Genomic DNA, 15767 nt, shown 5'->3' on the forward strand with positions numbered 1-15767 from the left:
TACACTACACTACACTACACTACACTACACTACACTACACTACACTAATTAGCAGAATCTGTCTCTCCATGAGATTTTGTGTGATATCAGAACAGGAAGCATGTCAAATTATCCCTACCCAACACAGTGTCTAATATATAGTAATGTATTTGTTAAATAAAGGAATGAGTTTCTGGAGTAGAAGATATTTAACTAGTAAAGTTCTTGTTATTTAAGTATAAGGATCTGAGTTCAATACCTAGAACACATGTAAAAAGCATAGGCAGGATGGCAGTTGCTTACAATTCCAGTGCTTTAGAAGCAGAGAGAGGCGGCTCCCCAGGGCCTATTGGTTATCCCATTTTGGCAAACTGGTGAGGCCCAGCTCACTATCTCAAAAAAAAAAAAAAAAAAGAAGAAAACCCCATAAGGTGGAGTCATCCTGAGGAACAGTATCTAACATGTATATACATATATGGCTCATGTATCCTACATGCTTCATGTAAAGATTTTTCCTGGGGATATGCAATATATGCGCACACACATACACACATCCTACTCACCCCAGATAAATACTCAACAAGATACCAAAATACAGATACCACCAAACTCCAAGTTGGTAAACCAATGAACTTTATTGGGGGTATTTATAGAGATATTGGTGAGAATTTACTTACAGCATCAGAAATAACTCAAAGACAGCTGCATCACCTAAACCCACCACAAATGGGTAACAGCTCACAAATGCTGAGAAGCTAGAGAACAGTGCACAGCTTGTAGGCAGCTCCTGTGGACACTCTCCAGAGTGTCCTTTCTAATTAGCTCAGCTGTTCTGAGCCTCTTCCAAGAAGTTCAGAAGGTTTCTGATTTTTTCCAGCCAGCAGATCTAATCAGTCTTCTTTGTACTTAGTCTTCTGAGATTCTTCTTTGCCCCTTGTTTTTTCTGAGAGTAGCTCTCAGCAGTCTATTATTTACTCTTGAGAGGGAGGAGCCTACTGAATCTTGTTGGTTTCAGGGACTTCCTGAAGCTATTTTGAGTTGTTTACCTTTTGTCTAAAAGAGCTTCCTTGGAAAATGTATTTTTTTCAATCTGGAAGAAAACTGCTACATGATGCCATGTGTATGCACACATACATGGACACACCTATATACACACCTGTATAAAATGAAAGAGGTGTTAATCTTTTAACATATGTTTAGCCAGATATAAGCATAAAAGTAAGTCAATACTTCTCCTAAGTACCTCAAGCCATTGTAAGAAGGAGAGGAGGGTAGGTGTTCATAGAAAAGAGAACCTGCAGTTACAGCAACTAGAATGACACTGACTAAATGATAGAGCCTATAACCCCCAAAGACACAGCAATTTCTCCCAGACAAAGGGAAATACTAGTGTAACTCAGAGTAAACTGGAATTCATCAGCTAGTTCTGAAGCAATCAGGCACTTGGACTTTTTTCTTTTCCTGTCTCTTACACAAAGTGTAACCACAACTCAAGTCACATTCTGAAGAGAACAAGCCACATATCATCAGACAGAGATAAAAAGAAAGAACCATTCTTCCATAAGTACCTTTAACGCATATGAAACTCTACTTGTTATTCTATGATATTCCTATTTGCAAGAAGGACATTTGGAAGGACTATTAATGCTGCTTGTGTGAACCTTAAAACTGAGAATTCTGTATATTGTTCAAGGAAGTAGAGAAAATGTATACTGAGTGGTATGAATTATTAGCTTTTCCATAACTTTTAACTAAAAAGGAACAATCAACATGTTAAACTATAACAAAAATCCATATTGATTTGAGAGTATCAGGAAAAAATAACACAATTCCAGCTGAAAGCATCATGAAAGTGCTAAGGAATAGGTGCCACTTCAGCAGACCCTGAAAAAAACACAGAGAAACAATAGAAGAAAAATGGCCCCAGAGATAATGTTATAAACAAGAACAGAGATAGGAATGTACACCATGTATTTTTTTAAAAAAACAGGGTGCATCAGGTATAGTAATTGGAGAAGGAGATAAGAGCTTTTTTTTATAAAAACAAAAATCATGAGCATTGAGCCACAGAGATTTAGTTCGGCCAACAGCCTCATGACTCAGTAGGTAAGTAATATCACTGTGAAGGAGAGTTTTCAAACAACAAAGCTAAAAATTTAGAAACAAAGAAGAATCCTGATCACAGGAAGAGCAGACATAATTTCCACATCAAAAATTTTGAATTTATTCTATTGGTAAGAGTGAGAAATGAGATGTAATAACAGTTGTACCATTCTTTTGTTATGGAAAGTCCCTTTGGTAACATAAATAATCATAACAAACTTTTTAGTACAGGAGGAAATCTATGTAACTTCACACCATTGGATGCCTCCTTACAGCTTTTAAACCATCTAGCAGACACATGCAGGGGGAAAATCTGTTTGAAAATGACAAGTAAAAGATGTTTTATAAACTCCAGATGGAATTTGGTCTTTATTCAGATCAAGCATGTAAAGACATCCAGACACCAGAATGGATATATAGCAAGCCAATTCTGGCTTTGTGGGATGAGACCGACTGCATTTCGTTCACTAAGCTTTAGTGGGGAAGTACAGCCTTTACATTACTAAGTGAAAGCAGAGGGAACATGAGAGCTTAGCATTATTTTTGATGTTCTCTAGCAATGGTGCCAGAGAGCTTGTCACTGGGATATTGCACCAAATTTTATTTAGCTCTACTGTCCTTCTGATCACTGTCAAGGTATTAGGATAAGTCACTCAAAAAGCAGCATAGACACTGGCAGAGTTTATGACAAAATAATATAAGGCACCCTCCACAGCGAGCCTGAGCAATAGCCGCATGGACCTTATTTGATGACTTTTCTGTTGCTGTGATAAAATACTCTGACAAAAACAACTTAAGTAGAGAAAGGTTTATTTTGGTTCAGAGTCCCAGGTAATCATCTATCATGGCAGCAGGAGCTTGAGGCAGCCAGATCCATTGACTCCAGTCAGTTAGCAAAGGGACATAAATATTTATGCTCAGCTCACTTTTTATTTTTATTCAAGTTGGGATTCCAGACTAGGGAATTTTACCACTCATAGTGGAAAGATCTTTCTATCTCAGTTAACTCAATCGAGACAATTTCCCACAAGCATGTCCAGAAGGCCATCTCCTAGGTGATTCTAATTTTGCCAAGTTAACACTGGAGACTGATTTTCACAGGACCAAGGCATAGGATTACAGTCTCATAGAGTGAGAGTGAACAATGGTCAAAGAGACTATGGTGTCAATCTAAATATCTAGGTAGGTTTCATGCTACTTCTCAATGTTTCTAGACTAGACTGATATTCCTGTTTGCTGTTGGGATCAAAGACAGGCACAGTTTACTTGTTTGTCAAGGGAAGGGTAATGGTATGTCTTTATTTCTTTGTAACAGAAAGCCTCCTGCTATAGCCAACTTATTTCTCAGGAAATTGAGAACATGTATCCACCCAGGGCTATATGTACATCTCAAATCCCACTATTTTGATGAGTAATCAAACCAGCAGTTTCATTTTCTTGTTTAACAAGCACTTAATTATGAAGGAGAGGTCTGTCCCCACTGATCATCAAGCCTGCCCATGAAACTACCTAACCTAATTAATACATTCAATGTCTCATCTTAACCCAACAATGCATAGAACTGAGATAAGGGCCTAACCGAAGTAAAAGGATGACCAGGACTCTAAACTCAAATCCATCTAACTGAAAGGTACTTAGTGTTTGGAGAGATGACCCAGTGGTCAAGCATGAGTGCTGCTCCTGAAAATGACTTGGTTGGTTGCCAGAAACCATTTTTCTCACAAATGTCATCTAAATCTTGCTGTAGGTGGTCCCAATATTGCTAGACTCCTCTGCCACCTGCACTCACATGTGTATTCTTACACACAGAGACATACAAGCACACATAATTTTAAAAAAGTAATAAAAACCAATGGGTTCCCTGAGGGACAAGCCTGACTGCATAGGGGTTGATCAAAAGTATCCCCTCTCCAGGAAAAGACATCGAGATGGGTATGGCCCTCATGCCTCACTGGACAACGACAGGGTGACCGGAGCCATTACAAGGTCCCCTTCAAGTACTGGAGGTCAGGCCTCTATCCCTGCCTTCGCAAGATTAGAATTGCCACAGCCCTTCTATACTTAGAGAAGGGAGGAGATGTCAGGGGCAGCCCTGCTTACACAGTGAAGGCCTAAAATCAGCCATAGGCCTAAAATCAGCAATAGGCCTGTCATACATGTATACTAATACCAAGTCTTGGGTCTCAGTGGAAAAACATTGAAACAGAGGGCTATAAGCTATTATAAACAGACAGCTTTTGTGGAAATTTACCAGCCTGAGTAGTCATAGGCCTTGTAAATAGGTAGCCTTGGCAGACAATACCAACTTAGATAAGGGCAATCGAGTCATAGGCAGAGTCATAGTGACTTGTCCCCTGAACCTTCACCCAGCCGATACCCAGTTCTGAAAGATATCTGTATTCCCCCTAAACACCCACACTCCAGTGTTATTCCCTTCCCCACATCCTACCCTTTTGTGTTTTAACCCCTGTGTGAATGAATTTTGATTTGAGAAAAAATAAATTATTTTAAAAAATAAAAATAAAAAGTACATGCACACAGGTGACGCACTTTCTCATTTAACCATTCATACACTCCTATTTCACTCTTAATTTATTAACTTATTCCAAACACCTTTAAACCAAATTTTATCTTCAATCTTCTGTTCACCTAAATGTTTTACATTTCAATACTCATTGACTTTCTTCTCTTCTCAATTTGTCTCACTTTCTCATTTAAAATATAACATATCACACAATAAGCATATCACACTATAAGAAGAAAAATGACCCCAGGCCATTTATCCTTTCTTTGAAAGCTTCCTATTCTTTATTGACCCTTGCAAAAACCAGACACGCTGTATATAATAGAACAAAAAGTGGGAAACAGCCTTGAATACATTGGCACAGGAGAATATTTCCTGAATAAAACACCAATGGCTCAGGCACTAAGGTCAAGAATTAATAAATGGGACCTCATGAAAATGAAAAGGTTTAATAAGACAAAGGATACTGTCAATAGGACAAAATGGCAGCCCACAGATTGGGAAAAGCTCTTCACTAACCCTTCATCTGGCAAAGGGCTAATATCCAAAATATATAAAGAACTCAAGAAGTTAGACTCCAAAAATATAATATAACCTAATCAAGAAATGGGGTACAGGTCCTTGTGGCTGGGGCAGAATCCTTACTGGTCTGTTGCCATGAAGACTCCATATCCTGACCTGTACTAGAGGAACCACTGCACTCAAAGCAGCAGACCCCATATCCTGACCCATCTTAGAGGAACCTTTGTACTCAGAGCAACAGAAATTCAGGATCCCAGAGGCAGCCAGAGTCCCAGGAGCTCTTCTACCAAGGAGCTCAAAATCACAGGATCACAGAGACAGCTAGACTCTGAGGAGTTCTAACACTAGCATGATAACTGGAAATACAGGCTCCAGTAAGAGATAGTGAGGCCAGGTAGCACAAGAGATAACCAGAGGGCAAAATGCAAGCTCAAGAACATAAGGAACAGAAACTAAGGTTACGTGGCATCATCAGAACCCAGTTCTTCCACTATAGCAAGTCCTGGACAACACATCAAACCAGAAACGGAAGATTCAGATTTAAAATCACTACTCATGATGATGATAGAGGACTTTAAGAAGGACATAAATAACTCCCTAAAGAAATACAGAAGAAGCCGGGCGGTGGTGGCGCACGCCTTTAATCCCAGCACTTGGGAGGCAGAGGCAGGTGGATTTCTGAGTTCAAGGCCAGCCTGGTCTACAGAGTGAGTTCCAGGACAGCCAGGACTATACAGAGAAACCCTGTCTCGAAAAAAACAAAAACAAAAAAAAAACAGAAATACAGAAGAACACAGGTAAACAGGTAGAAGTCCTTAAAGAGGAAACACAAAAATCCCTTACAGAATTGCAAGAAAACACAACCAAACAAGTGAAGGAATTAAACAAAATCATCCAGAATCTAAAAATGGAAATAGAAACAATAAAGAAATCTCAGAGGTAGAAGACCCTAGAGATAGAAAAACCTAGGAAAGAAATCAGGAGTCATACATGCAAGCATTACCAACAGAATACAAGAGATAGAAGAGAGAGAATCTCATGTGCAGAAGATACAATGGAAAACATTGACACAACTGTCAAAGAAAATGCAAAATGCAAAAAACTCCTAACCCAAAACATTCAAGAAATCCAGGACAAAATGAGGAGACCAAACCTAAGGATAATAGGCATAGATGAGAGTGAAGACTCCCAACTTAAAGGACCAGTGAATATCTTCAACAAAATTATAGAAGAAAACTTTCCTAACGTAAAGAAGGAGATGCCCATGAACATACAAGAAGCCTACAGAACTCCAAATAGACTAGACCAGAAAAGAAATTCCTCCTGTCACATAATAATCAAAACATCAAATGCACGAAACAAAGAAAAAATATTAAAAGCAGTAAGGAAAAAAGGTCAAGTAACATATAAAGGCAGACCTATCAGAATTTCACCAGACTTCTCACCAGAGACTGTAAAAGGCAGAAGATCCTGGACTGATATCATACAGACCCTAAGAGAACACAAATGCCAGCCCAGACTACTATACCCAGCAAAACTCTCAATCACTATAGATGGAGAAACCAAGATATTCCATGACAAAACCAAATTTACACAATATCTTCCTAGAAATCCAGCCCTGCAAAAATAATAGATGGAAAACTCAAACACAAGGAGAGAAACTATAACCTAGAAAAAGCAAGAAAGTAATCTTCCAACAAACCCAAAAGAAGATAGCTACACAAACATAATTCCACCTCTAATAAAAAGATAACAGGAAGCAACAATCATTTTTCCTTAATATCTCTGAGTTTTGGGTTCAAGTGAGAAACTCTGACTCAATATATAAGGTAGAGAACAACCAAGGAAGATAGATACCCAGAGTTAATCTTTGACTTTAATATACACAAGCACACACACATCACACATAGGTTCACATATAGAATCAATTAATCACATAAAGTTGATTGCACCTCTGAGATGGCCTCCTTGAGACTTTCCTTGACCCTATCCAAAGCAGTTACCTTCTTTCTTCCAATTGTTGTGATACTGAATTTCCCAGGCATTTTTAATATTTGTGGTATGTATTTACACAGAGATCCAGAAAAATCACTCAAGCAAATATTTGTCCTTATGGATTATATTAACATGAATGTCACTCAAATTACAGAAGAACCTCTTCCAGTTTTCCTATACTTATCACCTCTCTCCTGCCATGAGTTATCTTTATTGTGATTGAACCACGTTCCCCACTCTCCTTCACATTGCTAGTTTGATCAAATGTACATATCACCCTTACTAAGAGCAAAAGGATTTCAAAATCTTCCCCTGCCTCCTGCCATGGTATTTGTGATTCTTCAGCTGTGAGACATTTTAATATTCTGCAAGATGTTGTAAATGAAATAATGTGATACGACAGAAAGTAGCTACATAGCAGACACAGGCATACTGGGAATGACTTTGTTATCTTAAAAGAGTATTCCAATATGATTTCCTACGAATATTATATTTCATCTAAATAATAAAAAACAGAAGGAGAAGGAAAGGCTAGAGAAAGAATGTAACAAGTAACAAAAAAAGAGGAGACTCTGATGTAGGACCAAGTATATCATGTTCAGGTAAGAAAAGTGAGGTTACTATTACCATAGAACAGAACTCAAAAGTACAATGTTATTGTAGAAGAGGAATTTATTTTAGAAGGAGGAAGGGTTTGGGGCACTTAAATCAGGGTACTCATATGGTTTGTGTCATATTGCTAAAAAGACTCTATGTAGACGAGTCGACCACACTTCTTTAATATCAGCAGTGCAGTGCAGGTACCGGCTCCGTAAGCTGCATCTGCCACTCAGGGGTTTCTTCTTCAAATACCAGTCTTCACCTTGGCTGATGAGCAAAGAACAAAATGTCTTTTCCTCAGTAACTGATTCAGCTTCCTCACTTCCCTCATCTCCTAGGCTACCAACCTTCGTCATTATGACACATTCTTTTATACAATCTTGTCTCTGACTCAAGAGCCTCTTTTCCGTCTCCATTGATACCACCTTAGATAGATGTTTTACTAAGCTCTGTCCTAAACTACCAAAAGAGACCAAAATAAGTCTCTTCCATTCAGATTTCCTGGGCCACCTTTCTCACACTCCTTAGAATTATTGCATGATGTCATTCTCATTAAATAATCTGTGCCATTCAGAAGTGTTCTTATTCTTCAGGTAGTTCTGAAGAGTCATTTTATCTTAATCTTTATTTTTAGTACTCTGCTTACCAAATCCTCCTCTCAGCTATTGTTTTTGGATGTTTTTCCTCCACTACAAATGTGTTCCTCCTTTTATTCTGCTCATCAAAGTTCTAGAACAAAGCTCAGACTATATGACAATTTTTCTGTGCTGGCATAAATGACCATGCCAAATTAGAGTTGGTTCCTCCTCCTCCTCCTCCTCCTCCTCCTCCTCCTCCTCCTCCTCCTCCCCCTCCTCCTCCCCCTCCCGCTCCTCCTCTTCCTCTCCATTTCCTGCTCACAGTGATTGTTATCCATATTAATCAATTGTCACTCATCAGTTTACATCCTATATCATCACTCTATTTCTATGTGCACAGATTTTTTTTCTTCCCTGATAAGGGGAGAGAGCAGATAAAGCTTCACTTCTTCTACCAGTGAGCACAGAAAGTCACCCAGTATATAGGGGGTCTCAACTGATCATGCATAGAAGAACACTATGGATATGACACTATCATCACACCAAAGACAAAAACATATTCTTTAAGATAATATGTAATGTGAAAAGCCACTTGTTTACTTCAATCCCTGCATGTTTTGGTTAGCATATTTAAGCAATAATTTTTAAATTTTCCATTTTGATTACTGAAGAAGGGAGCTTTCATGTCAACTGCTTACCCTACCTTCAAACCTGCATGAAGCCTGCATTTTTAATCAAGAGCAAGTGCTAATTCACATCCCAGTCTTCAATGCCCATCTAAATTCACAATTTGATTTATGAATTTGTGATTCGTGAATTCAAGATTTGAATTATCTAATGTGTGGCTAACCCAAGCACTCTATGAAATCAACTTTCAAGAAAAGTACAACCAAGGGAGCCTTTATCAACAGATGCAGTCTGTGCATCTCAAAAACAAAATAGATATAAATAAGCTCATTCCAGAATGTCTTTCTGCTTGAACTGAAAGTGTTCCAATATAGAGGCTTCAGAATACTTGTGAAATGAGTGCCATTAAATAGTCAATCTTTAAACTGGGGTGGGGGGCATGCCAAGCAGCAGTGAGCTTCACTCTGCCCCTTGCCTTCATTTTCTAGCCCGTGGATCCCAGAAGTCTGTTGTCACCAAAGACAACCAAGTAGGAACTTTTCCCAGACCCCTTGCCCACTACGTCCCAGTAGGGAACATCTGGCATCAGTAAAATGCAACCTGTTCACGGTGTTCCATTTTCTGACCCACAACCCTGTCTGCTTTCCTGGAGGCCATTCTGGTATCAGGGATGCCAGGACATGCTTGGTATTAGGGACCTCAGAAGCTAGGTTAGCACCCAAAACCCCAGAGGTCATGCAGGCTACAAAAATACAAGGATTGACACCGTACTAGACCTGAAGACTTTCTAGTTATCAGAACTTAGGGCTACTCAAGCCAGAATATAGTACAGAAAAAAAAAACAAGGGAAAGAAAGAAAAAAAACACCCATCCAACAAAGATAATTCAGAAATCAACATCTAAAACTATAATAACCACAAAACCAGATGACAAAAGGTAGGGAAATATGGTACCACCAAAGCCCAGCTGTCCTACTACAGCAAGCATTAACACAGCTGAAGCACAAACTAAGTACCTTCATAGAAAAATTAGTAAAATCTCATACTATTGATTTTAAAGAACACCTGAAAACTCTAGAACAAAAGGAAGCAAACACAACCAAGAGGAATAAATGGCAGGAAATAATCTCAAGGCTGAAAATAATAAAGTAGAAACAAATAAAACAATAGAAAAAAAAACAAATGGAACAGTGTTGGTTGTTTGAAAAAGTCAACAAGATAGACAAACACTTAGCAAAACTAACTAAAAGGCAGTGAGAATATACAAATTAACAAAATCAAAATGAAAAGGAGCACATAACAACAGACTCTGAGGGGATCCAAAGAGTCATTAGGTCTTACATCAAAAACCTATACTCCACTAAATTGGAAAATCTAAATGAAATGAACAATTTTCTTGATAGATACCATTTAGAGGCTAAATCAAGCTAAATCAAAATTAGGTAAACAATATAAATAGACCTATAATCACTAAGGAAATAGAAGCAATCATTAAAAATCACCTAACCAAAAATCCCCAGGGGCTGATGGTTTTAGTTCAGAAGTTCTAGTGAGAGCAATAAGACAACTAAAGGAGATCAAGGGGATAGAAGTTGAAAAGAAAGAAGTCAAAGTATTACTATTCACAGATGATATGATAGTATATATAAGTGATCCAAAATTCTACCAGGGAATTTGTACAGCTAATAGCCAACTTCTACAAGGTGGCTTGATACAAAATTGACTTAAAAAAAATTTAGTATCCCTCTTTTCTACAAAGGATGTTTGGGCTGAGAAAAAATCAGCGAAACAACACCCTTCACAATAGCCACAAATAATATAAACTATCTTAGTGTAACTCTAATCAAGCAAGTAGGTCCAAATGACAAGAACTTCAAGTCTCTGAAGAAAGAAATTGAAAAAGATATCAGAAGATGGAAAGATCTCCAATGCTCATGGATTATTAAAATTAACAGAGTAAAATTAACAGAGTAAAAATGGACAACCTTCCAAAAGCTGTCTACAGATTCAATGCAATCACCATCAAAATTCTAACATGATTCTTTACAGATTGAAAAAAATTACACAACTCTATATGGAAAAAAAACAAAATATTTAAATCAATCCTGAATATAAGAACTTCTGAAGGTATTACCATCCTTGACTTCAAGCTGTACTACAGAGAAACCACATAGTACTGGCATAAAAACAGATAGATTGATCAATGAAATCTAACTGAGGACCCAGAAGTAAACCCACACACCTATGGACACTTGATTTTTGACAAAGAAGTCATAACTATACTATGGGGAGGAAAGCATCTTTAACAAATGGTGCAGATCTAACTGGATGTCTGCATGTAGAAGAATGCAAATAGATCGATATTTATCACCCTGCACAAAACTCAAGTCCAATGGATCAAAACATCAACATAAACCCAGATACAGTAAATCTGATAAAAGAACAAGTGGAAAATAGCCTTGAACACATTGACACAGAAGACAGCTTCCTCAACAGAACACTAATATCTCAGGCACTGAGATCAACAATTAATAAGTGGAAGCTTGTGAAATTTGAAAAGCTTCTGTAAGATAAAAGATATCATTAATAAGACAAAACATCAGCCTACAGATTGGAAAAGATCTTCACCAACACCACATGTGACAGAGGGCTGACATCCAAATATATAAAGAACTCAAGAAACAAGATATCAACAAACCAAATAACCCAATTAAAAATGGAGTACAGATCTACACAGAATTCTTGACAGTGGGATATCTATTATGGAGAAGCACTTAAAGAAATGTTCAACATCCTTAGTCATCAAGGAAATGCAAATTAAAACAACTCTGAGATTCCATCTTACACCCATCACAATGGCTAAGATAAAAAACTTAACAATACATGCTGGTGAGGATGTGGAGCAAGGGGAACACTGCTCCATTGCTGGTGTGAGTGCAAACTTGTATGTCTACTTTGGAAATCGATTTGGTGGTTTCCCAGAAAATTTGGAATAGTTGTACCTCAAGACCCAGCAATACCACTCCTGGGCATATACTAAAAACATATTCTACCATACCAACAGGGCACTTGATCAACTGTGTCCACGGCAGCTTTATTCATAATAGCCAGAAACTGGAAACAACCTAGATATCTTTTAACTGAAGAATGAATAAAGACAATATGGTTCATTTACACAATGATATACTACTTGGGCATGAAAAACAACAACATCGATTAGACCGTTGCGCAGGGTGCTGGTAGTTGTCGTTCTGGACCTTCGCTGCCGCTTCTGCACCGTGAACCAAGGTATCTTAGCAGCCAGATCTCGCTCCTGTTACAGCAGCTCTTGTCTAGTCGTCGCAACTCCGCCACCATGTTTGAGGCACGTCTGATCCAGGGCTCCATCCTGAAGAAGGTGCTGGAGGCTCTCAAAGATCTCATCAATGAGGCCTGCTGGGACATCAGCTCGGGCGGCGTGAACCTACAGAGCATGGACTCGTCTCACGTCTCTCTGGTGAGGCTTACTCTGCGCTCCGAAGGCTTCGACACATACCGCTGCGATCGCAACCTGGCCATGGGCGTGAACCTCACCAGCATGTCCAAAATTCTAAAATGTGCTGGTAATGAAGACATCATTACATTAAGGGCTGAAGATAATGCTGACACCTTAGCGCTAGTATTTGAAGCACCAAATCAAGAGAAAGTTTCAGACTATGAAATGAAGTTAATGGACTTAGATGTGGAGCAACTTGGAATCCCAGAACAAGAGTACAGCTGTGTAGTAAAGATGCCATCTGGTGAATTTGCCCGTATATGCCGAGACCTTAGCCATATTGGAGATGCTGTTGTGATATCCTGCGCAAAGGATGGGGTGAAGTTTTCTGCCAGTGGAGAGCTTGACAATGGAAACATTAAGTTGTCACAAACGAGTAATGTTGATAAAGAAGAGGAAGCGGTAACCATAGAGATGAATGAACCAGTTCAGCTAACTTTTGCTCTGAGGTACCTGAACTTTTTCACAAAAGCCACTCCACTGTCTCCAACAGTAACACTCAGTATGTCTGCAGATGTACCTCTTGTTGTAGAGTATAAAATTGCCGACATGGGACACTTGAAGTATTATTTGGCTCCTAAGATTGAAGATGAAGAAGGATCTTAGGCATTGCTAAAAATTGAGAAAACTAAACCTTTGAAGATTGCTTCTGAGATGCCAGCCTGTTCTAAAGTTTTTTCTGTCACCAAGTTTGTATGCCTGAGTATTAAATATAAAAATATGTAGATATCTTCTGTAAATAACCTACTTTTTTTCCTCTCCATTCTCCACGACTTGCTTAAAGAATAAGCTCCAAAGTAAAAACTGGTTTTGTTAACGTAAATGTTTCTGCCTTACAAATACTGGTGGTTGTCATCAATGATCTTGACTCTAAATGCAGTTTTAAGAAATATTTTTCAATTTAAATAAAGTTAACTGAATTTGAAAAAAAAAACAACGACATCATGAAATTTTCAGGCAAGTTTATGGAACTAGAAAAGATTATTCTAATTGAGGTAACCTAGACACAGAAAGGTAAATATGAGTATGTGTTCACTTATAAGTGGATATTATTAATCATAAAGTAAAGGATAACCATGCAACAAACTATAGACTCAAAGAAGCTAAGTGACAAAGTGGGTAGAAGGCAGAATTCTTTTTTTTTTTAAATCAAATCGTAATTTTTACTTATTCACACAGGGGTTATAAACACAAAAAGGCAGGATGTGGGGAAGGGGATGACACTGGAGTGTGGGTGTTCAGAGGGGAATACAGATATCTTTCAGAACAGGGTATCAGCTGAGTGAAGGTTCAGGGGACAGGTCACTATGACTCTGCCTATGATTCACTTGTCCTTATCTAAGTTGGTATTATCCGCCAAGGCTACCTATTTACAAGGTCTATGATTACTCAGGCTGGTAAATTTCCACAAAAGCTGTGTATGCAGGTTTCTTGAATCTCACTAAGAAATGAAATACATTAAACATTGGGGGTGCATAAAAGGATGAGGTTGAGGTAGGACAGAAGGAGACAGTACTGGAAGAGACAACTGGATTAGGGGAAACGGCCCCTCTGGGATGAACTAGAAACCTAGGACAATGGAAACCTCTAGGATTCTGAGGGTGATCTTAGCTAATACTCCTAATATTCTAGCTAATAGCTATAAATGGGAGATATGGAACCTGAAACAGCCACCTCACATAACCCGGCAAAACTTCCAATGGAGGGATTGGGACACTAACCCATCCACAAAAACCTTTGACCCATAATTTGTCCTTGTTTCAAGATGTGCAGGGGTGAGAATGGTGCACAAATTGAGGGAAAGGGCCAACCAATGACTGACCCAACATGAGATAATTGCCACAGAGGAGCCCTGACACTATAAATGATATCATGCTATACTTGCAGACAGGTACCTACCATAATTGTCATCTGAGAGGTTTTACCCAGAAACTGATGAAAACTGATGCAAAGACTCATGATCAAACACTAAGTGGAACTTGGAGAATCCTGTGGAAGAGGGGGAGAGAGGACTGAAGGAGCCAGAGGGGTCAAAAATACCACAAAAACCTTCAGAATTAACTAATCTGAGCCCATAGAGACTTTTAGAGACTGAACTGCCAACCAGAGAGCATGCATGGAACAGACATTGGCCCTCTGAATGTATATAACAGTTGTACAGCTTGGTCTTCATGTGGAACTCCTAAAGCAGGAGCAGGGTCTATCTCTGACTATATTGCCTGCCTTTGGATCCCTTTCGCCTAAGTGGGCTGCCTTGTCAAGCCTCAATAGATAAAGACATAGCTAGTCTTACTGCAACTTGATATGCCAAGGATAGTTTATATATATAGGAGGCTTCACCTTTTTAGGTGAGGGGGGACTAGGAGGAGAAGAGGGAAGAGAAGCTGTGATTAGAATGAAAAATAAACAAATAACTTAATCAATAAAAAAAAACCTCTCGTAGATTTGGTAATACAAGTTTTCCCTAGCATATAAACTCATCCAATTCTCTTTCTCTGTGGTAGTTCTCTCATCTATAAAATGGAAATTCAATGAGTTGTTTCTATATGTGTAAGCAGATAGTACACACACCAGTTAGGTATGCTATAATTATGAATGCTATATTTTTATATACTTTTCTTGTGGAGCATTTGGGAAGTCAGGCATCACACGGGTGTGCTTTAAGAAACCACTGTTGCCTAGACGGTATTTTTGTTTCCACCTAAATCCAATTCTATATTCTAAGATCAGTATAATGCCAGACCTTCCTGGGTAAGTTAGTAAAAAATATTTTTGGTAAACTCAAGAAAATTAACTCTACAGTATCCCTAATGTCTAGGATCCTAAGTAGGACTTCACAAAACTTTCTCAAGGAAACAGGGAGCTGCCGAGATGTGTTAATCATGATAATGTGCTGTAAAGTCAAAGACTTAGCATCAGGAGATCACCAGGCACCTTGTATGCTACAGTAACCTGTCTGCTATGGTTGTAACTGAAACTGTCAAGTATAGTGTCAAGGAAGGAGGCTATGTTCTCAAGTTCCATCTCTACACAACACTTGCTGTAGTAAGTGGGCAATTTCACCCCAAATACTTCCTGGTCCCATTCGAGGTTCTTGTCTCTCTGAAGAACCCAGGATAGTGCAAAATCAATACCAAAGAAGAACAGACTAAATGTTAGCTACCCTTTGGTTTGGTTTGGTTTGGTTTGGTTTGGTTTGGTTTGGTTTGGTTTGGTTTGGTTTGGTTGTTTGGTTTGGTTTGGTTGTTTTTGGTTTTTGAGGGTTTTTTTGGTTTTTGGGTTTTTTTTTGGTTTTTGGTTTTGGG

General features: G+C 38.6%; 1 pseudogene; it reads left to right on the forward strand.

Annotated features, from left to right (window-relative positions):
* The first annotated feature begins 12264 nt into the window (after positions 1-12264).
* Positions 12265-13271, forward strand: LOC114625026 (annotated as a pseudogene).
* Positions 13272-15767: the final 2496 nt, after the last annotated feature.

The sequence above is a fragment of the Grammomys surdaster genome, unplaced genomic scaffold (assembly GCF_004785775.1).
Source record: "Grammomys surdaster isolate TR1022 unplaced genomic scaffold, NIH_TR_1.0 212, whole genome shotgun sequence".
Lineage (NCBI taxonomy): Eukaryota > Metazoa > Chordata > Mammalia > Rodentia > Muridae > Grammomys > Grammomys surdaster.